This window comes from Arvicola amphibius, chromosome 12 (genome assembly GCF_903992535.2).
Source record: "Arvicola amphibius chromosome 12, mArvAmp1.2, whole genome shotgun sequence".
NCBI lineage: Eukaryota > Metazoa > Chordata > Mammalia > Rodentia > Cricetidae > Arvicola > Arvicola amphibius.
The window spans coordinates 133,160,330-133,187,335 of NC_052058.2; positions in this window are offsets into that span (position 1 = coordinate 133,160,330).

A 27,006-nucleotide genomic window follows, 5' to 3' on the forward strand; every position below is an offset into this window, starting at 1 on the left:
TTACACCTGTCAAAATGGCCAAGATCAAAAACACTGATGACAACTTATGCTGGAGAAGATATGGGGAAAAGGGAACACTCTTGCATTGCTTGTGGGAGTGCAAGCTGGCACAGCCCCTTTGGATGTCAGAGTGGCAATTTCCCAGAAAATTAGGAAACAATCTACCTCAAGACCTAGCAATACCACATTTGGGTATATACCCAAGGAATGCTCAATCATACCACAAGGACATGTGCTCAACTATGTTCATGGCAGCATTGTTTGTCATGGCCAGAAGCTGGAAACAACCTAAATGTCCCTCAGCTGAAGAATGGATAAGGAAAATGTGGTACATTTACACAATGGAGTACTACAAGCAGAAAAAATAATGACATCTTGACATTTGTAGGCAAATTGATGGATCTAGAAAACATCATATTGAGTGAGGTAACCCAGACCCAGAAAGACAAATATAAAATGTACTCACTCATAAGTGGCTTTTAGACATAAAGCAAAGAAAAACCAGCCTACAGTTCACAATCCCAAAGGACCTAGACAGCAGAGAGGACCCTAAGAGAAACATACGTGTATCTAATCTACATGAGAAGTAGAAAAAGACAAGATCTCCTGATTAAATTGAAAGCATGGAGACCATGGGAGAGGGTAGAAGGGGAGGGGAGAGGGAGAGAGGAGAGTGGAGAAAAATATATAGCTCAATAAAAACAATAAACAAACAAACAAACAAACAAACAAATAAATAAGAAGAGGGGGGAAAGAGAGGATAGTGGAGAAAAATATATAGCTTAATAAAAAACAATTGAAAAATAAATAGTATTAATAAAAAAGGTATCATGGAGAGGGCACCACATGTACTGTGTGACCTGAGTGGCTCCCTTTTAACCATCTCAGAAAAACCATACAAGCAGAGAGAACCTAGTGCACTGGCAGTCACGTGAGAGGCAATTCAATAGCTGGCACCTGTTTCCTTCTTCCACCATGGCATACTCTTTTCCACATTTTACCCACAATGATCGCTTCAGACCAAAGTGAGAGAAACCATCTCATTCTCTTTCTACTGCTTGACAACAGGGAGAATTTCTTGGTGCCACACAGCCAAGAGGTGAAGGAAGAGGGTCAGTCTGTCCTAAGCAATTGGCTCCAGAGCAAGCGGCCCAGCCATTGAATACTGGGGTCATGTGATCTATATCCACACGCTGTGGTTAAAGTCCCAGGCTTCATTCTAAGCATCCTGAATCCCGGTATCTAGATGTGCGTCTTAGCATACGTCATGGCCATTCTGAGAAACAGCGGGCTGTGGCCCACGTTTCTAGGGTGGCACAGCATCCCACTATTAAAGTCTCAACACCCAAACTCCAATCTCAGTGGGTATAGATGGGGTATGCAAAGTAGTGGTGGTGGCAGCTGCCGCAATAAGACTTGTTCTTCTTTGCTTTCAAATGACAGAAAATATGTCAGCCTTCAAGACTGGGACATGGGCATGGCACCATGAGTGGACCAGGGAAGAGAGGAAATCTTGAGAGACACAATGCAGGTGGATGGGTGTGGTATCTGACTTTCAAAAGGTAGGAAGAATTCTCCCTTGGAAGACACAGGAAACAAGCTGAAGATGTGCAGAGAGCAGTCACAGCGGGAGATCTGGTGACAACTCAGATGAGCACACTGAATGTGTTGAGTACTTGTCTGTTCTTTGCCTACAGAAAAAACTTCCATCAGGTTCTCTGCTGAAACTTTAATACCCATTTTGCAGGAGCTCTCAGTGAGGGCAAAGTTCACTATTGGGAACAAGGCACCAACAGCGCACCTCCCTCTTTGGTGTGCTCTATTACTGCCGTGTGTGGTGCCTTGCCAGGGAGCAACAACTTATTCAACTCTTGCTTGTCCTTGACCCCTGTATTCCTCCCTGCAGAGCAAAGCCCAGCAAGTGGACAAAACTACAGACATCTTGGAAAGGTCAAGATGCACACACTGGCCCAGGAAGAAGAATCAAGAAGACAGTCCTAGCAAACTTAATTGGGTATGGCTATTGAGTGTGTTTATTATACACACAAGCTCTAAAAATGACAAAGGGACAGAGGTGACAGAAGCCTCAGAGGACTTGAATGTGTTTTGAAGAAACAGGGCCAATGGAATATTTGCTGAAGTGAAGGCAAGATAAGAAGTCGGAAGTAGCTGAGTATCAAGCTACAAATCTGGAAGATGAAACTGGTGGTGTTTGGATTTCATTTCTGTTGCTGTGGTGAAGTACGCTAGCAAAAAGAAACTTGTGGGAGAAAGGTCATAGTCAGCTCACAATCCCGGGTAACAGTTCATCCACTGGAGCAGGGGAGTCGTGAAGGCAGAGATGCAGGGTGGCTGGTTATTTCACATATTTATTTACACTTCTCCCGCATTCGCACCAGTCAGGCCCTGCTTGGGAGACAGTGCCACCCAAATTCCGACTAGGTCTTCTCACCTCAGGGAGCCCAATTAAGAGAAGCCTCTCACAGGCCTGCTAACAGCCAATCTGATGCAGGCAATCATTCAAGGAGACTGACTCCCAGGCAGCTCCAGGTTGTTTCAAGTTGACAGTTCAGACCCGGCAGCACAGGAGAACCCAGCTTGACTTTTTCCCAACGTCCTTCAACATTTTAGCCATCCCTTTTCTGCTGCCAATCTCCAGAAACAATTTCTACCAGCGACCCTCAGGGATGACATCTCTGTCAGCCACCTATTACAGCTAGGTATCAACAACAGGAAGCACACAGACTGATGAAAATTGAACGAATCACTTCTGAATGAAAGAATAGGTCAAGACAGAAATTGAGAAGGAAATTCAAAGCTTTTCAGAGATGAGTGAAAATGAAAACCCAGCCCACCCAAACCTGTGGGTCCAATGAAAACCCAGCCCACCCAAACCTGTGGGTCCAATGAAAACCCAGCCCACCCAAACCTGTGGGTCCAATGAAAACCCAGCCCACCCAAACCTGTGGGTCCAATGAAAACCCAGCCCACCCAAACCTGTGGGTCCAATGAAAACCCAGCACACCCAAACCTGTGGGTCCAATGAAAACCCAGCACACCCAAACCTGTGGGTCCAATGAAAACCCAGCACACCCAAACCTGTGGGTCCAATGAAAACCCAGCACACCCAAACCTGTGGGTCCAATGAAAACCCAGCACACCCAAACCTGTGGGTCCAATGAAAACCCAGCCCACCCAAACCTGTGGGTCCAATGAAAACCCAGCCCACCCAAACCTGTGGGTCCAATGAAAACCCAGCCCACCCAAACCTGTGGGTCCAATGAAAACACAGCACACCCAAACCTGTGGGTCCAATGAAAACACAGCATACCCAAACCTGTGCATACTATGGAAACACAGCTCACCCAAACCTGTGGATACAATTAAAACAGAGCTCACCCAAACTTGTGTATACAATGAAAACAGAGCTCACCCAAACCTGTGGGTACAAAGAAAACAGAGCTCACCCAAACCTGTGGATACAATGAAAACACAGCTCACCCAAACTTGTGGGGTACAATGAATACACAGCACATCCAAAGCTACAAAGAAACCAAGGCTACAGAGAAACCCTGTCTCAAAGAAATCTGCACTCCACTAAACGATAAAGGCTGAAAGAAATAAATGCATTGATACATACAATCTACCAAAGTTAAATCAAGATCAAATAAGCAATTTACATAGACCTATAGCCCCTAGTGAAAGAAGTTGTAATTATAACTCTCTCTCCCAGGGACAGATGGATTCAGTGCAGAATTCGACCAGACCTTCGAAGAAGAATTAATGTCAATATTTCTCAAATTATCCCACAAAATAGAAACTGAAGGAACATTTGCTAGTTTCTTTTACAAGACCACAATTACCCTGATACCAGAGGCACACAAAGACCCATCAAAAAATTATAGACTAATATCCATTTTGAACAGACACGCAAACATTTGAAAAAAATTACTTGCAAACAAAATAGAACACAGAAAATATCATGTACCATGACCAACGATGCTTCATCTGAGAGATGCTGAGATGGTTCTACATAAAAGTACACTAAATGACACAGACCACATGACGTTTTCATTAGATGAAAAAAAAAGACAACAACACCACATCAAGATAAAAGTCTGGAGAGATTAGGGACACATTCAGCATAATAAAATCAATTTACTCCAAACCTATATCTAATGTCAGCTTATGGGGAGGAAAAACTCAAAGTTTTTCCACCAGAATCAGGAATCTGACAATGTTGTTCACAAAAAGCCTTTGCTAGTACAATAAGACAACTGAAGGAAATCAAAGGGATACTAATAGGCAAGGAAGAAGTCAAAGTATCATTATTTGCAGATTATGTGGCTTTATACATAAAAGGTCTAACAACCTGTAGTAGGAGGCTGCTTGTTTGTTCCTGGCTGCTCAGCCTCCCAAAATAACCACTCCAAAACTGTATTAATTAAATCACTGCTAGGCCAATTACTATAGTGTATTCCTAGCAAGATCTTACATCCAGAATTAACCCATTTCCATTATTTTATATTTTACCACAAGGCTCCTGGCCTACCAGTAAGATTCTGGCTGACAGCTTGTGTCTTTCCCCGCTAGTGGCTACAAGGTGTTTGTCTCTGGTGGTGGCTACATGACTTTTTGCTGACTCTGCCTTCTTTCTCACAGCATTCAGTTTAGTTTTCCCTCCCTAGCTCTGTTCTGCCCTAATACAGGCCAAGGAGTTTCTTTATTTGTTAACCAATAAAAGTCACACATATACAGAAAAACTTCCCACACCAAAAACCCATCAGGAAACTTCCACAGATGATAAACACTTTTGTAGCTGAATACAAAGTTAACCGGAAAAAATTCAATAGCCTAGCTACATAAAACTGGCAAATGGGCTGAGAAAGAAATCAGGCGACCAATACCTTCCACGATAGTTTCACCCCACAAAGAGTAGCTTAGGATAACTCTGCCCACACAACTGAAAGACTTTAATAATAAAATATTTAAGACATTGAAAGAAGAAATTGGAGAAGATGCCAGAAATCAGATTTCCACGCTCATGGATCAGTAGGAGTAATATAGTAAAAATGGCCATCCTACCAGAAGCAATCTGCGGATTCAATGCAATTGGTCTCTTGCTTGTTTATTTTGATTTTTACTTTGGTGCTTTGTGAGTGTGTTTATTGTATTGTATTGTTTCATTTGGTTTTTTTTTTGTTTGTTGTTTTCAAAGGGAGAAAACAGCAAAGTTATGTGGGTTTGGAGATGGGGGATCTGGGAGGAATTGGGGAAGTGGAAAATATGATGCAAATATATCGTATGAAAATATTTTATTTAAAAAGCAAACAACAGCATCGATACCCTTACTCTATAAAATGGAAACTACAGAATACCAGAATCTGTAGTCAGCCAATGACTTTCACAACTGGTAGTAAAGAAGTTTGATTTTCTATTGTAGGCCCTTAGGAGTGGTATGCGTATATCACCTTACTAATAAAAGCAGAATAAAGTTGCATGCCATGCTGATGTTAGCAGGGATGCATCAAGTAAGACTATTCAGCCACTCATAGAATTACACTTACAGGTTCTTATTAATAGTGAAAGTTAGGACTCAAGACTGTGTGGTGCTGAGTTTTGGCCTTGTGCATGCTAAGGAAGTGGCTTACCACTGGGCCTCATACTAGCCCCTAACCCTTGTTCAGTTTTCTCTTCTATTCTCTGTGATCCAGGATGACAGCGGTAACTCATTGTCTCCTTTGTTTCGCAAGCTCTTCCTTTTACCCCAGTTGCTGGGAGCCTAGCATTTAGCCACTGCAGAGCTGAACGTGTGGGAGCATCCATGTGACATGGTTGGTGGTGAGGTATTGAGCAAACTGCTCATCTGTCTGGACAAGCTCAAGACCTCACTAGCAAGCCATGTATACCCAGACAACATAAAGCTTCCAGTGGGCCAGAGGTTAGTCTGACAGTGAGATTACACTGGGTAGGGGAAGAGTCTGACTTGCTTCTCTCTGTCCCTAATTAGTCATGTTGGCAGCACAGCCCTGTTATCCCATAGTGCTGAACACATTGTTGGTTGTCCTTGCTTAGAAGTGAGAGCCAAGCTCATTCTTCCGTAGGTCTGATATAGAACATGACCTTCTTGTATCAGATTTGGCTCAGGTGAAACAAAATCATGGGAATCGTGGTGGAGAGAATTCTAAGTTACTGTTCAAAGTCCCCATTTTTTTCTTTTTTACTTTTATTGATCTGTGTGGATTTTTACAGCAGGAAGTCCATTCCCACTTAGCTCTCTGTCTCTCTGCCTCCACCCTCTGCCCTTGCATCCTCCCCACCAAAGCAAAACCAAGTTTAAAAGAAAAATCAAACCAAAAACCAAACCAAAGAAAGAAAGAAAGAAGAAAGAAAGAAAGAAAGAGAAAGAGAAAGGAGGAGGAGGAGCTGATATTAGAATGAGGCTTCTTCTTATGGCTTCGCTTCGTTAGTCGGCGTCTTTATCTTACGCTCTCCTCCTCCTCCCGCCTCCTCCTCCTCCGCCTCCTCCTCCTCCTCCTCCTCCTCCTCCTCCGCCTCCTCCTCCTCCTCCCTACGAAGCCACCTGTGGAAGCTGTAGTGTGGCCTCTGGAGACACACACACAGTTTACCCTTTAGATTTCATCTTTGCTTGTAAGTATTCATTACCATGAGGCCTTGGTCTGGCCCAAGGTCGAAGCCTTTGGTTTCTGCTATGGCACCTACAATAGGCCCTCACTAGGGCATCTCTTAGATATCCTGTTGTTGTCCTATGTCATGAATAACCTGCTGTTTTGAATCTGTGGGTCCACAGTCTCCAACAGTTCCAACGTCCCCATTCTTAGCATTCATGTTCTAAATAGTTTCTTTCTTTTGAGTGTAGGCCAAACATGTGAGGGCTTGGGATGTCACCCTGCCTAGGTTTTATGTGGTGGCATACCAGAGCTTTGCAAATACAGTAGATTCCTAACCCATTTACTTCTAATCCATCACAAGGGAGACTATCCCATGTGACCAGACTGAATCAGGCATGTCTTTAAGAGACACCGTGTATCACCAGACATCTTGCTCACTTGGGAAGAGGGCAGCCATAATCGTATTGAAGAGCCATATGGTCTATACAATGGTGTTGATTTCTCTGTTTCAAAAGTCTCCCTGAGCATATTGGGTACACTCTCCAGATATTCCTAGCTGGTCTCACAGAGCTTGGGCTCTGAGCAGAGTGAACTGTGGCTATCTTGTGTGAGAAGCAAAATCAAGGTTGAGGGCAGGGTCAACAGGTACTCACAGGTATTGTTAGAAGAAAAGTATACAATCTTAGTAAAAACCCTAGACATGAAGAAAAGGGTAAAAGGAATGGCGTGACCATGTAAAACTATGTCTACATGTTCAGAGAAAACAGGTAAAAATCGAATATTTATGGAGAATATGTCTAAAGTCACATGGAGAGGAGACTGAACCAGGGGGAGAAGACTGATCTATGGCTTATTCAGAGACTTGGGCACACCTGGGATGTGAGCCCCTCTGCTCTCTGTAATAGGTCAGGGGCTGTCAGAGGAGACCACACACAGGAGAACACTCCAAACAGAGAAAATTGGCTGTTTGCTTGTCTCAGACAGCAGACCAGACTGCAGCCACTGATAATCTTACTGAAGGAGATAAGCAGGTGTCTCTAGAATCCAGAACACCACTGATAAAAGAATGCCAAGTGTCCAGGGCAGAATTTAGTCAATAGTAACTACTGCAATGGAAAAGGAGCCTGGCCTGAACTGATACAGGAAGAAGTAATAATTGTTATCAGGGAGAATGGGAAGAAGAAAAGAGGCGAGCAGAGGCTCAGCAAAGCCAGGGAAGTGACCAGTGGCCCATGGACAGTTGCCTTTGCTAACTGGAGCTTTCTGAAGCTAGGCTTCTGCCTTCCCCCAAAGGTGGGGAGACAGGGCCCCATCCTCATGTTAGAGCTGGACACACAACTCATTGGGTAACCTGAATGTGCCTCAAGCAGCCATCTTAAGGAGGATCAGGAAAGTTGATTGTGGTGGTGGTGGACATGCTTAGAATTCCAGTGCTTGGCTAGAGAACAGCAGCTTCAGCACTAGCCTGGACTGCAGAGCAAAAATAGATAGAAATGAGGATGAGCTAGTAGAAGCTGTGACCACTTTAACATTGTTGAAGGCTGGCCCTTCCTTCCTTCCTTCCTTCCTTCCTTCCTTCCTTGCTTCCTCCCTCCCTCCCTCCCTCCTTCTCTCCCTCCCTCCCTCCTTCTCTCCCTCCCTCCCTCCTTCTCTTCTTTCCCTCCTGCCTTCATTCGTTTCTCCTTTTTGCCCTTTGGAATTGGAGATTGGATCAAAAGTCTCAGGCATGTTCAGCAAGCGGTTCACCCCTGTGCTACACACAAGCCTCTGCTACAGTCTTGGACAAAATGACTCTCTTCAGGATAAGGTTCAGAGAGACCTGCATGGAGACTGGTCCCAAGGGCTGGACCAGGGCAGCTGATTCCACCTGCATATCCCGTGAGTTCTATGTCACATAGGCATTGTCAGCACAGAGGCCAGGGTGCCAGCTTCGATGGAGAAAGGTGGCACAAAGGAAGTGACATACCAAGCGAGGTCTTACTTCCAGCCTGGCTGTCTTTGCATCCGCAGAGAATACCACCCTCCTCTAACTTGCACTCAGTGCTGGCACCGTTCCATGGGCAGGAGCTCTGTGAAGCATGACACACTCTTTGTTCTGCTCAGCTGTCCTTGGGACCTCTGGGCTGTAGGCTGTGGCTCTAATTAAAGAACTGGACCCTGGCCTGCCAGAACGTGGACAAAGTGGCTTCCCCTAATGGCATTATCTTTTCTTGATAGAGCCATTCTTGACAGTAGGAGGGCTTCTTACCAAGACAGGCATGAGGCATGCACTGGTCTGTGCAGTTCTGGCACCATGGAACAGATTCTGCATCCCTTCTCTGGGACCCCACAAGATTGACACAATCTCCAGATCCCTGTACCACATTTCTCAGTATTGGGCTTTGAGGCCAACAAATAAATCCAGAAACCTCTCAGGGTTCCTGACGCTGAGGCCTCAGAAGGTGGACACCTCATAGGGTGTTCTGGATTTCAGCTGGGAAGCCATCTGTAGTAGCTGGCCCCAGGCAGTTTTAAGGGAACTCTGTTCTAGGTCCTCCTTGCCTTAGACCAAGGTAGGCTCTGGTGAGACTCAGTCATTCCCCTCCCATCCTCACCCTCCCCCACCCCCAGAACACTTTCCTTAACCAAAGCAAGGGTGCATCTGTTCAGAGCAAAAGGCTTCCGTGCCTCAGGAGGCAAAAGAAAGCTCATAGTAAGAGTAAAATGTTGAGAAAGCTGGTAACTGAGAGCCTGGCTGTGGGTGCAGGCATGTGTTCTGTGGCTTAGTTCCCTATATACTGGGGGTCAGTATGGAAGGCAAGATCACATCATTCGAGATAGCTCTTCATCCTTGCAGTGTGGCTCCAGGGCAGGCCAGCACATGGCCAGAAGAATAATACTTGCAATGAATCCCACACACCCTGTTTATTTATGTAAACTTTTTATCCATCCTAACACGTAAAAACAAACAAAAACTCGAGCTCTGTTCCATGCTACCGAGACAGATTGTTCTTCTCTGGATACATAATGCAGAAAAAGCCTCAGTGGCATTCAGTGTATGTGAGGACATATTTCTAAAATCTGCATTTCTGTAGGATTTTAAATTGTTTGTCAAAAGCTACACTGCATTATATCGTTTTAATAAATGGAGTGTTACTAGTATTGGGGCAAAATCATTTAAGATTTAGAGACATGTATAAGAGGATTGAAAATTTAGGTTTCAAACTGAAAGAAAAAAACCCACATGATCATCTCATTAGATACTGAAGAAGCCTTTGACAAAATCCAGCACCCCTTCACGCTAAAAATCTTGGAGAGATCAGGGATACAAGAAACATAGCTAACCGTAGTAAAGGCAATTTACAACAAGCCCATAGTCAACATCAAATTAAATGGAGAGAAACTCAAAGGGATTCCACTAAAATCAGGAACAAGAGAAGGCTGTCCACTCTCTCTAAATCTATGCCTATTCAATATAGTACTTGAAGCTCTAGCAAGAGCATTACCACAACAATAGGAAATCATAGGGATACAAATTGGAAAAGAAGAAGTCAAAGTATCATTATTCTCAGATGATAAGATAGTATATATAAGCCACACCAAACCCTCTACCAGGGAACTTCTACTTCTTTAGTCAAGCAGTTGGACACAAGATTAACTTAAAAAAAAGTCAGTAGCCCTCATACATACAAATGATAAATGGACTTAGAAAGAAATCAGGGAGCCAACACTCTATACAATAGTATTAAATAATATAAAATATCTTGGTGTAACCCAAACTAAGCACATGAAAGACCTGTATGACAAGAATTTTAAGTCTTTAAAGAAAGAAATTGAAGATATCAGAAGAGGGAAAGATTTCCCATGTACATGGATTAACATAATATTTTTTTTCCAAAACCTGTCTATATATTCAATGTAATTGAACAGTTTCTTAAGAATTTCCCAACATCCTTAGTCATCAGGGAAATATAAATCAAAAGGACTCTGAGATTTCATCTTAAACCTTTCAGAATAGCTATGGAGAAAGGGGAACGCTCCTCCATTGCTGACGAGAGCGCTAGCTCGTACAGCCACCTTGGAAGTCAGTGTGGCAGTTTCTCAGACAACTGGGAATCAATCTACCACAACACCCAAATACACCACTCTTGGACAAATACCCAAAGGATGCTCAGTCATACCACAAAGAAAGACAATGCTCAGCTATGATCAAAGCAGCTTTATTGTAATAGACAGAGCCCAGAAACAACCTAGGTGTCCCTCAAATGAAGAATGAATTAAGAAAATGTGGTCCGTTTTACACAATGGAATATTACTCATCTGTTAAAAACAAGGACACCAGAAGGCAAATGGATGGAACTAGGAAAAATCATCCTGAGTGAGGTAAGCCAGACCAAGAAAGACAAACATGATTAGGTGTATGCTAGCTTCAAAATAAATGCTAACTATGCTACACTCTACAAATTCAGAAAGACTAGGTAACAAGGAGGGTTCACGGGGTGATCTCTCTGGGATGGGGGAATAGAAGAGATTATTTGAGTGAACTGAGGTCAGGTGGGGACGGGAACATGAGCAATCGGGTTGGGCTTGGGGGATGGAGCAGAAGAGTACTGTAAGAGACTACTAGAAAAGAGTCATATTTTGGGGTCAGTTGAAAACCTGGCACAAGGTAATCTCCCAGGAATCTACAAGGAACCCAACAGCTAAGGCTCCTAGCCTAGCAATGGCGGAGACACACATCTCCTTTGATCATTTTTGTGCCTAGCTCAATTGTCATCAGAGAGGCTTCACCCAGCCGCTGATGGAAACAGATGCAGACCCACAGCCAAACGTTAGGCAAAGTTCGGGGACTCCTGTAGAAGAAGGGGAAAGAAGGATTGTAGGAGCCAGAAGGGTCAAGGACATCACAACAAAACTCACAGAATGAACTAACCTGGGTTCAAAGGGACTCAAAGAGACTAAATCAACAACCAGGCCCTTCATGGGACTGACCTAGGCACTCGGCTCTGTGCATGTATATTTACAACTAGGGAGCTTGGTCCGTTTGTGTGACTCCTACTAGTGGGAACAGGGACTGTCTCCAACTCTTTTATTGTCTTCTGGTACCCTACTCCTCACACTGGGTCACCTTGCTCAGCCTTCCCACATGGGGAGATGTTTAGTTTCACATGGGAGACCTATTTCTTTCTAAACAGAAACAGAGGAAGTGTGGAGCAGCAGTGGGAACAGAGGTGAGGAGGGACTTAGAGGAGAGGAGGGAGGGAAAACCATGGCTGGGAGGTAAAATACATAAATAACTAAATAAATTTATTTTTAAAAATTAGGTTTTTATATATTTTGTTCATTTGCTTTCCTTCCTTTGTTCCTTCCTTCTTTCTTTTCTTCTTTCCTTCTATCCTTCCTTCCTTCCTTCTTTTCTTCCTTCCTTCTTGATTCTTTTTGATTTTGACTTCCTGCCTTAACCTCTGAAATTCTGGGAATATAGACACATGCCACCACACACTATCAGGTTTTCTACAACAGAACTAAATTAAAGCCAGATATGATGATTCAGGCCAGTAATTTGAACCCTTGGGGGGAGCTGAAGCAGGAGGTTCAAGAGTTTAGAGTGACATCTTATTTGAAGAAAGGAAAGAAAAAATACTCGCCAAAATTAAACCCCCAAACTTAATAGTGCATACAAAAACATATGCAGGAAAGTCTATTGCAGCTAATTCAGTGTGTGATAGACGTGTTAAACGTGGACTTTAAAATATTTGCAAGAGGTGCCGCAGTTTGCATGGCAAATATCCCCCTTTAAGGTTTGGTCTCTTGGTAGTATATTGCAATGTCATTATTAAAGGGAGAAGCATAATGAGTGGTTCTTAGGACCTTGTGGGTGTGTCTTTGGAGGGATTATGAGACCCTCTGCTTCCTGCCTGGTGCTTCCGTGCCGCAGCTCAACGTTGGAAACAATGGGGTCTACCTGTATCAGAGTGGAGCTCCCAGACCGTGATGTCCGTAAGCCTTTACTCTTCAGAAGTGAATTGCCCCAGGTTTGCTGTCACAGACTCAAGAATCTGATTAATACAGAGAGTGGGAGTGGAAAGGTTTGCATCCTGGTTAAGAGTGCTGTTCGCGGGTGGTAACAGCATGTGCTGGTATTTCTAGGAAACAGAGGAGTGGGAGACTTCAGGGTACTGATACTTGAAATAAGTTGTCAGGGAGCTTACGCACTGCATGCAACATCACTGCATAAGGAAGGATGAACTAAACACCAAGAAAGGAAAAGTAATTGCACAGAGAAGCAAGGTAATGAAATGGAGTTATGCAGAAACATTCCCCTTTTCGACACAACATCTGCACACAAATTACAGACCGGTGGTCCGGGGAGGGGTGCAGCCTTTGACCTGTTTCACACACACTTTTCAGGGTTCTCTGGGGACCACTCATCTGTTTGCAGGTTGCAAGGATGTCTTCCATCTGTCTGCTGTGTCTTGTTTTTGCGTTTGATAAGGCCATGTTTTTGTCGCATTATTAGTATTGACATTAAACATATACAATACACACACACACAAACATTTTGATCATTTTCATCTCATTTTTATTTATTGACACTAGAGATGGAACTGAGGGCTTCATGTCACCTTTCTGTTTTTATTTTCTTTTGTTTTTAGAGACAGGGCTTCTCTGTAGTGTTGGAGCTTGCCCTGGAACCAGCTCTTGTAGACCAAGCTGGCCTTGTACTCACAGAGACCCAGGCCTGCCTCTGCCTCCCTGGTGCTGGGAGTAAAAGCAATGTGTCACTTTTAATCAAACAATGAAGCCAAAACAAACCCCTTAGCCATTAGTCCTCTTTGCTGTCTTGCAAGCCCTTTCATGCTCTAACAGTAATAAAGCAGCCATTGAAAATGCGCCAGCACTCTCAAGAACAGCCATACGAAACAAAAGAGAAAAAGCTACACAAAAATTTACACAGGTGTAAATCGGAAGACTTTTTTCCCCTCATGTGTTTAACTCTATTTCCCTGTCCCACACACTTTCCCCTAATATAATAGGTATCTGCTTATGTACTTTATTGATTACCAGTCATCATAGACTTCTGCCACAAAATGCATAACAATTGTTTCACTTTGGAACCATTGTTAGAAAAGTATTGACAGTTCAGCACTTACTGTGTCAATGGGCTGTTCTCAAAGTGAGAGCTCAACAGCTTAAGGGGAATGGGTTATTCTAGCCAGCATAGCCGTATTCAGGCCTTTGGGTGTTTGAGTGTTTGTAACCCAAATCATGAAGCATCGATCCTGACAAACTGTCTCCTCTCTGGCTTGATTCAATTTACTTAGAAGAAAAAATTGGACCACCATGGAGTTTGTCACTTAAGTCATTTACTTTTTTAAAAAAGTATTTATTTATTATGTATATAATATTCTGTCTGTGTGTATGCCTGCAGGCCAAAAGAGGGCACCCCATTACAGATGGTTGTGAGCCACCATGTGGTTACTGGGAATTGAACTCAGGACCTTTGGAAGAGCAGGCAATGCTCTTAACCTCTGAGCCATCTCTCTAGCCCCAGTCATTTACTTTTTTAATTTCCGAGAGGAATGAGAGAAAGAAATTTCACCGTGAATAATATTGAAAACAAAATTTAAGGAAAAAGGCAAAGTCACGATTCTCATACGGTTGCAAAGTGAGCATATGCTAACTCTGTCGCTTAGCTCATCAGTGGAAGAACCGATAAACTACTGCCACCAGACACAGGAGAGTCTGAGGACAAATGCCTGGGTGCATCAGAAAAATCCATAGAAACAAGGAAATGGAGCCTGTCCAGCCTTTTTGGCCACCAGGAGGAAGTCAGCAGAGTCCCTCCAGCAAACTAGGGAGCCCAAGGCCACTGACAGGATGCTTTTCCTGTCAGTCTTCTACAGCTTCCCGACTTGTGACCCAGATCAAGAGCGAGATAGAAAGGAGTGCCTTCCATGCTTCTCTTGGGTCTCCACTGAGCATCTACCAGGGTGCTCCTGTGAATCTACCAGGGTGTTTTTGTGTCTCCACCGAGCAGAAAACTCTTGCACAGAGGCAGGCTTTCCCCTAGTTACTATTCCTGTTTCTTTTTCTACCTCAGGCTATACAAGAATTGACAAAAACCGAATCATTGATATCAAAAGTAGCTTTTCTAAGAACTGGGTGTGGTCGTGAACCCATAAAATCCCAGGACTGGGGAGGTTGAGGCTGGACTATAAGTTTCAAGGGACCTGAGCTATGTAATGAGACACTGTTTCTAAATAAACGGAAAAAAAACCTTTTATTAGTGTGTGATTATAAACTACCTTTTATACTGGGTTGGGATTAATCCTCACCCACATTTATTTTTTGAGATAGGGTCCTCACTATGAGGTCCAGGTCGGTCTCTCTGGGTTTAAGTACGCCTCCCTGGGTTTAAGTACTTCTCCCTGGGTTTAAGTACTCCCAATTCAGCTCTTGAAGCAGCTGCAAGTTTATGCTACTGTGAGACTTTTCATTGATAACACACATTATCACAGCTTACAGTCTGCTGGCAAAGGCTTTGATGTTACAGAGTTAGACAACTCAATCTATGGAAAATGTCTGCCACATTGACCTAAAAGTCAAACTGTCTCCAGCATCTCAGTTTTTTCCTGTTGGAGAAAGAGTAGACACAATTTTTATTGACACACATTTTGAAAAGTTTTGAAATTACAGAACCATAGAACGTTTCGCTTGTTTGATTTAGACAAGGTCTAGTGATGTAGGCCAGCCTTCCTTCAAACTCATGGCAATTCTCCTGCCTCAACCCCCTGAATCCTGAGATTACAGGCACATAGCATCATACCTGGCTGAGAATCTTTAAAAAAAATAATAGCATCAACAAAGACTCCCTACAACAGTTAAAAATTAAAATAATGTTAATGAGACATCATTCTATCAGCCATTTTGGCAGGATAACGTTCAATACCACGTTATTTACCCTGATAAACTGCTTCTGTTTGCATCCGTGCTCATGTCCTTGGATAGGAAGGAAGTCTAGGGAAAGATATGCTACACTGTTTCTATGTGGCAGACAAGCACACCTTGAACTCCAGGGTGTGGCTTAAGGAATAATTCAGTACGTGTTTCCATTGAATTTTATTTATTGGTTTGTGTGTGTGCATGTATCTGGACACAGGCACATAGTGCTCTTGGGGAGGTCAGCGGGAAACTTGCAGAATTAGGTTTTCTGCATCTACCATATGAGTCTCGGGGCTGAAACCCAGGGAATCAGTCTTGGACGAAGCTGCCTTTACCCTCTGAGTCATCCATCCACCCAAGAACTTTATTTTTAGAAAAAGAATACAATTTAAAAGGGTAATATGACCAAAGCTTCATTTGTCTTATACTCGAGGCAATATTTTACTTTATTCTTTCTTTTACTCTTATTGTTGTTCTCTTCTGTGTCTCATGCTGCTAGGTAAGAACTCTGCCATGCACTACAATCCCAGCTCAATTTTTGCTCTGTATTAACAATAAATAAATAAAGTGTATCAAACCATACACAAGTGATGAACATGAGGTTGGAATAAAGATTTCATGGCTATCACTCCATGGCCTGGTTTTTTGGTAAGTGATATGTCAGAGCTGAAAGGAAACACCTCAGATGTTCACATCAGAGTAGGTGTACCATGAAGAATCTGCCTCACCAACTCTCACACCCCTGCAGACTGGAGAAAGCTTTCTGCCTAATAACACCTCTACTGATGAATTCAGAGGAAGAAAGGAAAGAAACTCCTTGCAATCCAAGACTTTGGCTCATTGGTCTCTTGATAGTTTGCTTGTAGGGTGGGTCTTGGTAAAAGGCACCAATACACCCATTACCATGACCCCAGCTGGCTCTTAGAGAGAGGGCCAACAATATCAGCACAGTAAGGCAGCTTCTCCATGTTCAGTCTTCCCTTGAAGGACTGCATTTGAAAAGACATTGCTATGGTTGTCTCTCTGGAGCCTTTGGCAGGAACACAAGGAATCTAGAACATTCGTAGACTCAAAGCCATCTTAGCCTCAGGTATAGCTTAGTGATACAGTGCGTGCCTAGGATAAGCAAGAAACTGCTACAGAGCAGGCACCATATAGCTGCCCCCACAGAGCTCATTGGAAGGCGCCCGAGAAGTACGAATGAGAAACTCCGATGTCTTGGGTGGGAACTACCAAACCAGCGGTCAGCTCTCCTCCACCTGCTTTGAAACTCAGAGATGAGATCTGGGTGCTGTTTTAAGAAGTGTCTGGTGGTTCTGGGCCACACTGACCTTTGAGAAGCCTCCTCATTTCAGGGAAGATCACCCCACCTTGTTTCCTTTGATTTGCCTTTACAACAGTGACCTACTTATGACGAGCTTGCCTCCTCAGTCAGCACTGAGCCCCGAAGTTCTGTCCTTCTGCTCTCTGGGATCTGGCAGTAGAGGTCCCCGCCTACTTAGTCATCAAATATGACGCCAGGACCTCAACCATCTTCTAAGTGGGTTCCTCACTTGGTGGGGAAGTTAGGAGTAGGGTGGGGGAATGCAGCATGTCATTTAAAACGTCATAAAAAGCACCGAGATAATGCCGAATGCTTATAATAATGATGATAAAATGAAGAAAATACAGAAAAGGTGAGACATAATCTCTTCAGTGTTCTTATATTTGCTCATTTAGTGTGTGGTCTGCACACACCAAAGCACAGCAGGGGCCACGAGGAGTTGGAGTTGTTTTCTCCTTCTATCAGGCGAGTCCTGGGAATCGAACTTGGGTTGTCAGTAGGGTCACTTGACCTGCTGAACCACCTCCCTGGCCCAAAATAGATCTAATAAATACAAACAACGCTTACTTCCTCAATAAAAGAAATGTGAATGAGGAAGAGAGGGAGAAAAGACACAACGGGATTGGCAGAGACTGTTTGAAAGATGACGTGATGGTTTTGTATTCTTCCTATGGGGCTGCCCAGCATGAAAGGATCACATTTTGGGAGAGCACTTTGGCAAAAAGCTTCAGCAGTCATACAGACGCTAACCCTTTAAGGTCAGATTCTATGTCTAAGCTTTTTTTGCGTAGAGAAAAGTGATTTTTTTTTCTCGATGGTGAGTGCTGTCAGGACCTTTTACTCATGAAAGTACTCATGAAAAGAAAGCTGTTATATCTATCAAGGTCAATACCTGGGCTGGAGATTATATTCCTGTTTGCTTCACTCCCTGAGATGCTAACAACAAGAAAGAAGAAACAAACCAACTCCAACCCCTGGATTCTCCTTTGGCCTTTGTTCTTGGTTTACCTTTGACATGCCAACTGAATGCTACAGACATAGAAGAATACAATTTTGAGGAGCCTCACGATGGCGCTGCTTCCTAGCTGGGCACAGGATTAATTGCAGCATCTCCATTAATGTTCGGATATTTTTAAAATTACTTTCCATCCTTAATATTTTCTAAAAGTGGGAGAAAAATGAACCATGACGTCGTGTTGTGAGAGCGGCCGTTCTTACCCACCAGTGTGGTGTTGGGAACCTGAGGCTGCCACAGTTCCGCGTTCCTGGTGCCTTCTCTCCATGCCCTAACACTCTGGAGTTTGTGTGTTGATGAGAAGTTTGTACTGTTCTTTTGTGATTAGGTTTGGGTTTGGGAGTCTGTGGTGTTTGTAGAAAAACGTTAGGAGCTAGTATGCCAGGCGTTAAAGTGGCTATCTAAACGTTCCCAGGAGGGAAGCTGTTTCTCTCTGATTGGATGAAGAGTCTGCTGCCTGGTTCAGGGAAGCAGCGGCTTACTCCGTTCATCCGATCAAGAGAAACGGGATGCAATGCTGCTGATGGTTAAGCTGATGACCTTTCCTGGCCACTGTTCCTTCGGAACGTCTGCCTTCGGAGGCAGGGGTGTTCCACTCGTGGACTGCATGGACTCTCAGGGTCGTCTGTCCTGACGCTGAATGCCCAGTGTTATCTACTGGCGGCAATTGTTTTTTCTGAGAACTCTCCCACGGTAGTGAAGCTGGCCATCAGGTTCTCTTCAATTATTTCCTCCTGAAATTTACTGACATTTACAATGCACAAGGGCCATGCCCGCACACGGTGTGGCTCGCTTCCATCTTCTTTCCCCAGGCAAGAGGATGCCTGCTCTGAGAGCCTTGGATGTCTGCTGTGTACACGGACTTACTGATGCCCTTTACAAGATGTGACAAACACAATTTACAGAGTGCCCTGCCTCACACCCAGTGACAGAGAGAGCATCTGTCTCATTGCTGTGGTTGGCATGGCTACAGGGACTGCGCTGAGATCCTGCCTGTGCTGAACGCTGCATGGGCTAGATTTTCCGAAAGACACGCTCGTCCAAAAGCAGCTGGAACCCAGAATCTGCACAGAAATAAACACCTGCCTGCCACAAGCGTGGCACGGTGGAACATTTCTTTTTGGTGCTGGGCTTATTTTATTTAGCACAAAGCTTTTGCCATTCACAGTGTTCTCACAAATGGAAGAAGCCCCTTCCCTCAATTAGAGCAATCTTTCATACACTTACTGTTTCTTTACTGATCCAGGGATTGTAACATGTCTTCACTATTGTGCACTATTGTGAACAGTGTTGCAATTAACAGGCTGGTTTCGCTTCTGTATACCTGCCAGAAGGCAGCTGGACCACATAAGTTGTGAGGTTTTCAATTTCATTGAGGAGCTTTGACATTTCTCCTAGGGACTAGTGTGCATCCCTGCAAACGGTGTCGGCCTCATCTTCTCCATATCTGCACCGACTCTTGTTTCTTCCTCTTTGTTCTGGTATCGGCCATCTTATCTTCTCCTGGTTTTGATCCACATTTCCCCAGTTTCCAGGGATGCCCGAATACCTTTTCATAAACCTAGTAGCCGTTTAGACGTCTTCTTTGGAGAAATGCCCACTTGGTTCCTTCACTTACAGTCTTTTCGTGTTCTTTCGCTTTATTTTCTATTAAAAAAAAAAGTGACAACGTATTTTTAATTCAAAAGTATAACAGGATAAGTAGCTTTGTTTACAACTGTGTGTGTTAAGCACTCTAGTGAGCTCTTTCTTTGGAGGCTGCAGGGGCTGAACTACCAACACCTGACTTTTGATGCCTGTTGAACATCAGCAGCAGAAATGGGCATGCTCACTGGGAAAACGAACTCTCAATACTCAAACTCTGCTAGTGGCCCCTGCTTCCTGATAGTCATGTGTTCCCACATCTTTCCCCATCTTGCCCTCTTCCTGACTGACTCTTCTGTTATGTCTGGCTCCCTGATTGTCATAAAGTATGCCAGAAGGTGTCCTGACTAGCCTGGCCTGCCTCTTCACCTCTTTGTTACTCCTCTGTGTTTCCCGGTTTCGGGGCACGGGCTGTATCAAGAGTGCCAGTCTGTGCCATGCCACCTGGAGCTTGTCTGTTTTAGAGACAGGAGCATCACGTCCTATACACGCAGTTCTTTCCAGATTCTTTGGTACGTAGCTATGGTCAGCTTGCTGTTAGGTTCCTTCTGAGCACAGCTACAGCCTATGTTTCTTTGGGGCTTTTCACGACATGTTGGAAGTGGGTCAAATGTTAAGAGTTTGGTTTTGCTAAACAAACTGAAGGTGTGATCCCCAAATCCAGCAAAACTGACTCAGAAGGTCACCCCCAGCCCTCCTCGCACACTTTACATTTTGCTGCAACCTAACCAGGGTGGGTGTCCAGAGAGGTCAGAAACCCATCCGGAGTGACTGAAGTGTGGTGTGATGCACATGGAATGAGGACTGAGGCTGTTGCCAAAGGCATCCGCTGCCTTTGCCATCTGAACTGATGGCTTGGAGAAAAACATGGACAGAAGCATAAAAGATAGAAGCCAGAGACCTGGTGGCATCACCAAATCTGCCATAAAGGAACCCTGTCCTGGTAAAGTCTCCTGTGCTCTTTGTTTTCTGCAGCTTCGTTGACCTTTTCTCCGTGGCTGATAAGAGCATGCAGAAATCCTGTCTGGCAGTCCTCTGTGTCCATCCTGGGCTGTGGTAACAGGACCTAACTTTTGGAGGAAAGCCTTGAATCGCCAGGAATTTTTAAATCATGGCAGCCATATTGGTAACTACGCACACCTTTAGAGTTTCCTCCTCTGAAGCCTTCTGGTGAAATGTGTGGCTGTAGGGGAACAAAAGAAAAGGAGGTTTGGGGAGACTCCGGGGGCAACCAGGGTTACAGCTGGCTAAGAAGGAGGAAGGAGAAGGGGGTGCACTAAAACACACTGTTCACAGATGCTGTTATATAACCTAAAATAATCTAAAAATTTGTATGCTGATTAATTTTAAGTTAAAAATAAAAGTTGGTACACTTTGCTAATCCTGAAGTAAATTTTTTTTGTTCTTTATTACATTTATTTTTGTTCTTCTATTTCCTCCCTTCTGTCTACTGAGCTAGGCATTTTCCTCTTTCTTCCCCTCCCCCTTCTCTTTCCCTTTCCTCTCCCTCCTCCTTTCCCTTCCTCCTCTTCCTTTTGCTCCTCCTCCTTTTTCTTCATTTCTCTGAGGTATGAAGTTAGGTTTTTTGTTGTGATCTAGCTGCCCTCACTTCCCCTGATTGACAGCGGAACTTCCTTGTGATCTGTAATTGACAAGGATGTTTGTGTTCTTTCTGGCCAGTGGTTTTCCACAGAAGCAGTAGAGGTATAAAAGGCTTTAGCTCAGGAAAAAATAAAGGTTGCTATTCTTCCATCTGAAAAGAAGTCTCAGTGTCTCAATCCTGGCACCACTCCCCAACCCTGCCACCCACCCCTGCCAGTCTAGGCATCCAGGCTGCACGGGCGGTACAGCAGTTTTTGGCCTTAGATTGTTTTGAACTCAGATATTTCTTACCTCAAACTCCCCCCCCCCCCAAGGCTGCTTTTGCTGAACCTGTAGAATATGCTACATTTTATTTTTATTTATTTCAAGAGGCTTTCTAATTTCTGTCTTGATTTCTTCTTTGACCTGGTGGGTTTTCAAAGGTGGGCTGCTCGTGTCCTGTTTGTTTGTTCATTGTTCCATTTTCTTTCAGTGTTACTTTCTAGAGTTGTTTATTTTAACTAGAGGAAGAATTTGATATGACTTTATTTTTGTTTGTTGGATTTGATGACTAGTTTCTTCAGCCTGGCGTTTGATCTGCTTGGTGACAGGGCTGTCTGCACTCGGGAGGGATGGGCATCCTGCTGTTGGATTGGATATTCTAGCCAGGTCTGTTAGATCCGTTTTGTTTATAACATGAAGCAGGTCTCCAGTTATTGACTTTCTGTCTGGACACTCTGTCCATTATTGAGAATTGGGCACTGAAGCCTCTTACTATTGGTGTTAGGCTATATCACTTTCTTCTCTCCACGGTCACCTTGTATGTTTACTTTCTTTGACACCAGGCATGGGTATAGTTAGTTACTTTGGTGGAATGACTTTTATGAGGTAAACTCTTGTCTACTGTGAGAGTTTTGACTTTGTGTCTGTCTTGTGTATATATGGCCACCCTGTTGTGTCCCAGATATCCCGTGCTGAGAATCTCTTTTTCCAGCCCTTTTCCTTCAGCTTCTGTGAGTCCTAAGATCTACACGTGGGCACCCGCCTCTCTCTACCATGTTGTGTGTGCACGATGACCATTCACACAGGAGAACCGGGTGGGAGACAACGCAGGTCACTCCAGAAGGACGGGCAGTCTCCAGTTAGGGCAACCCCAGTCTAGAATGGAAGACAAAATGTTGCTCTGCATTTATAAATACTTTAAAATATTAAAAATCTTCTATAATTAAGCAAATTTGCATTAGGCAATAGAAAAAGTGTACAGTTATTTTTAAAAGAAAAGTGATTGAATTCTCTTTTGCCTTTTTAAATCATAGTTTGGATTTGACCTACAGGAAGGTGATGTCTTGCTCTCTGGAACTCAGGCTAAACTTCCTTAGTGGCCTGGGAATCTAGGGACAAAGAGAAAAGTGAATGAAGGAGGGTTCTCATCTCACACTGGTGGTGACTTGGGACCTCTGCAAACACGTGGTCCTCGCCGTCCCTCGGGGCTCCACTCACCTTGGCACTGCCGTTGCTTCTCACTAGAAGGCAAAAGCTTTGCCCCCTGAATGAAGCTTGGTTCCCTTGGGTACCTGGAGAAGAGCTTATCTTTGGAATCAATCAGGCGGTTTGAGAAGAAGGGTTAAATATTAGCCTAACCATCTAAGGACAAAAATATCTTTCTTTGAACGTTCTTGGAGTGTTTCAGGGTTCTGGGAAATTTTAGTCCTTAAAATAACACTCGCCTTGCCCATTCGATCACAGTGGTGCCTGGACGCTGCGGAGGAGGAGAAGGAGGCCCCTCAGCTGCCTCTCCGTCTGTGCTCTCCTGAAGGGAACGACTGTGCTTTTCCCACAAGGGCTGCCAAACTGAAGCATGCCTTGCTCCCCTGAGAGGAGCGTGTTCAAGGTCTGTTATATACAGAACCCTCTTGTTTTTTGGTCTGAAAGGGGGAGTTGTCCCTGCATACAGCAGGGTTTTCCTATATATGAAGTACCAGACTTCTCGTTGTCCAGTGGTGGCAAATCCTAGTGCTTGAAAACAGATGTGGACCCATGCTACACCTATCCCAGGGCTCCCCGGTCCTGCCTGGGGCTGTCTCTGTTGATTTATCAGTCCTAGAACTGCAGTGTTCTAGAACTCAGAGAAGGTAGCCTTCTTCACCTCTGTTCTCACCCTCGCACATGGCTAGGGAAGAGCTAACCCATGTGGCTTGGTAATCAGGTCGATACTTCAAGCGTTCTGAGATTCTCTTTAAAACCGCAGCTGCTGGGACTGGGGGTGACAGTCCAGTGGTAGAGCGGTGGAGTATATAGGCTTGGCATATACAAGGCCATGGGCTCAATCTGCTGTACCCACAAGTAAAGCTGTAAAACCAGTATTTCCCTGAGTCCTTGTATAGCGATAGGCACCTTTGAGAACAGGGTAGCCAGACACCTACACCGACTTGCATCTTGGTTGCTCTTGCTGTGACGTGTCCTAGGTGATGTTCTCTCTGTCCCTCAGCCCTCATCCCTTCCTGACAAGTCTTGTTCAGTGGCTCCCCAGGTCCTAATTTTACTCCAGATAAAGCTCCCTGCAGGAAATGCAGCCAGTGTTGTTACTTGGGGCAGAAGATGCCTCAACTTGCCGCCTTGTTTAAAGATGGCAAAGTGTCTGTCACTTACGGGGTTCCCCATGGAGCTGTTACCACTGCCTAAGGAGGGCACACCTCCAGACAGCCTAAAGCATCTATGGATCCCAGGAGAAGGACATAGCTCAGACGCATTCGTGACCTTATTAATGTTGAGCACAGGACTTTATCTGTTAAAGCAAACAGATTTTTTTCTTTGCCCCTCCCCAAGGCAAAACGTGCAGAGGTTGGATGCATACTGTAGGCAATGGCTCCATCTAGTGGTGATCAGAGTCCACAGCACTGATGCCAGAAAGCTTTCTGATGCCATCTCTTGGGGTGGGGGTTGTCGTAAATACAATTGTATTTCATTGTATAACTACAATTAAAAGTGGCTCAATTGGACACTGTCTTCCTTTTTATCCAGATTTCCTTTCTAAGCCTTAAATAGAAGTGTGATTTTCTTTAACGAAAAAAACTGTTTAGCTCCATTTTACCACGTTGCCTGAGATGCATCATAGTCAAAGAGGAAAGCATGTCTCTCTAAGCTGAAACCAGCCCTTAGTAGCTACCACCAAGATTGCAGCAGGCCCAAGACACTTGTCCTGACTGTGTTGGGAGGATTCTCACAGTGAATACCTCCAGCATCTCCATCAGGCTGCATAGCTCAGTTGACTTGGGATTTGTTTCGTAGCCTAGGCTGGCTTGGCTTCGAAATCCCACTGTGTCTGTTTCCTGAGTGTTGTGATCACAGGCATGTCTTGCCATACCTGGCTTCTAATTTTGTATTTGTAGCAAGGAAGGAAAAGCCACGAACAAGGGCTGTCTAAATAGAATGGTCTGCCATCAAAAACTTGAGCCGTTTTAGAAGGAAGAGGTGGGGGCAGACTGGAGTTCAGCCGGCTTTCGCAGACTCTCAGGGCATTGTGGGTATGGGAGACAACACGTTGGCACCGCAGCCTCAGAATCATCTAGAGAGAGGACAGAGGACCTCATGGGAGTGGTCTGAATACTTCCGGGGCACTCAGCCTGTGAGAATTTCCTGATCCCTGAACTCCAGTCTTTTGTTCTGAAAGAGTTCTTATGTGAATGTAGAAATGAATTAAATGTCACATAGAAGAGCTGGTAGAGTAGACACAGATTATTTTAATGAATTCCTTTATTTTCATTTTGCTACAGACTCTGGTTATTATATAGTTTAGGATAGCTCTGAACTCATGATCCTCTTGACTGCTGAGACTATAGCTGGGCATCCCTACCTTCTGTTGGAATCGTATAGTTCTTACAACAACACACTCTCTGCCAAAAGAGTGTTCTCTGAGTCGCTGCATCTAGAAGAGATAGGAGAGATATACCCTAGCTCCGGGCACCTGTAGGAGGCCAGTCAGTTGTCACAGCTCCTGCAGAAGGCCACTGGCATCCTAAATGTGTAATTCATTTGCCTCGTGGCAATGTTTCCCTTGATACCTGTGCCTTTCCCATGAACAGTTTTGTTATCATAAAAATAAACAACTTGACAATCTCCAGGAAAAATTGTTCAGTGTCCGGTGAGACAGTGAGAAGCCATGCTGGAGACCTTTGCTTCACTCTCGGGTCTAAGACAGCATGCTTTGGCACACATTTGAAGTGCGTGTGGAGTGTGTGTGTGTGTGTGTGTGTGTGTGTGTGTGTGTGTGTGTGTGAAACCGATATTGAGATGGTGGAACCAGCATATAGAAATTTAAAAATACAATATATCGTTAGACAGGGTTGGACTTCAATCAATAATGCACAAACAAACAAAACAAAACAAAGCCCACCATCTTCTGATCCCCCCTTATGTTGGAGAAGGGAGTCGCTTGTTGGTTCCTGGTTGCCTGGCTAGCTTATACCCAAAATGATTGCACAGAAACGGTATTATTTAAATTACTGCTTGGCCCATTAGCTCTAGCTTCTTTTTGGCTAACTCTTACATATTAATTGAATCCATTTCTATTAAGTTGTGTATAGCCACATGACTGTGACTTACTGGCTAAAATTCCAGCCTCTGTCTCTGGCGGCAGCTCCATGGTGTCTCTCTGACTCTGCCCTTCTTTCTCCCAGCAATCAGCTTAGTCTTCCCAGCCTAGCTAAGTTCTGCCCTATCAACAGGCCCAAAGCAGCTCCTTTATTCATTAACCAATAAAAGCAAGACATAGACAGAATGACCTCCCACACCACCCTTGTGGTTTTTATAATAATGGCAGAATCAGGATAGATGTATTTACTCAGATGAGTTTACTGGCAATGTATTTCAGTGGCAAACACTGAGTTTTATGGAGATTGAGGATATTATGACAAGTTTACCTGGAGGTTAAGAACACTTAGAATTCAACAATAAAGTGTTCAGCCTTTGTCTTTCTAAAGAGTTTTAATTTCCCAAGGGGTCTTGGTCTGTCATCCTTCATTTTGATTTGCGGTCATAAATTTCTGTTTGAAATGACTTGGCTATAGAAAAGCCAGAATAATGGGTTCTAAGGTCTGCAGTAGCCCGGTCCTCACGGTCAGCAGCATTCAGCAGGGGTCTCAACTGCCCAGTTCGAGAGGACCTTCCAGTCAGCACAGCAGTGTTCTCGTTCCTAGATGCCCTTCTTTCTCACTGACGATTCCCTAGATGTCTGCAAATCTCCAGATTAATAAGATGTAAAATACCACAAAACATCATTAGGTTAATAGTGTTTCCTTTCTTTTTTATTTGTGTTTTAAAATTAAAGATATTGCAAGATCAACCTAGGTGGTCTCTACTGGATAGATTGCTTCCCAAAGTGTGTGTGTGGGGGGGGTCCTGCTTTCCACCTCTTGAGAGTACCCACGAACATGCATGTACTCACACATTATGTCCACCTGTGTGCATCCTCTCACACACATGTATGCTCACACACATACATGTACGCACACACATACATTCACATATCCATGAATACCCCCCCACATGCATATTCACACCTAGGCACACTTTCACACATACAAAGCTCTACACACTCACACAGTGCACATGCATACTCACAGGCACAGTCAGACACATGCCTGGGAATGCCCACTCACACACAGGCACAGGTGCGCACACAGGCACGCGTTTATACACACAGGATACATACTTGCTGTAAAACCTGAAACACTTGCCTGATGTTCTAGCTTCTTGCTTTAAACCCCTGTCCTAGCAAGAATGACCCTTGTCAAACAGTCTCTGTTGTTTTTCCCTCTGCACATCCTAAGCCCAAGCCACTTTTTGCTAGTGGCTCTATCACAAGTGAGTTGTTATATTCACGACAT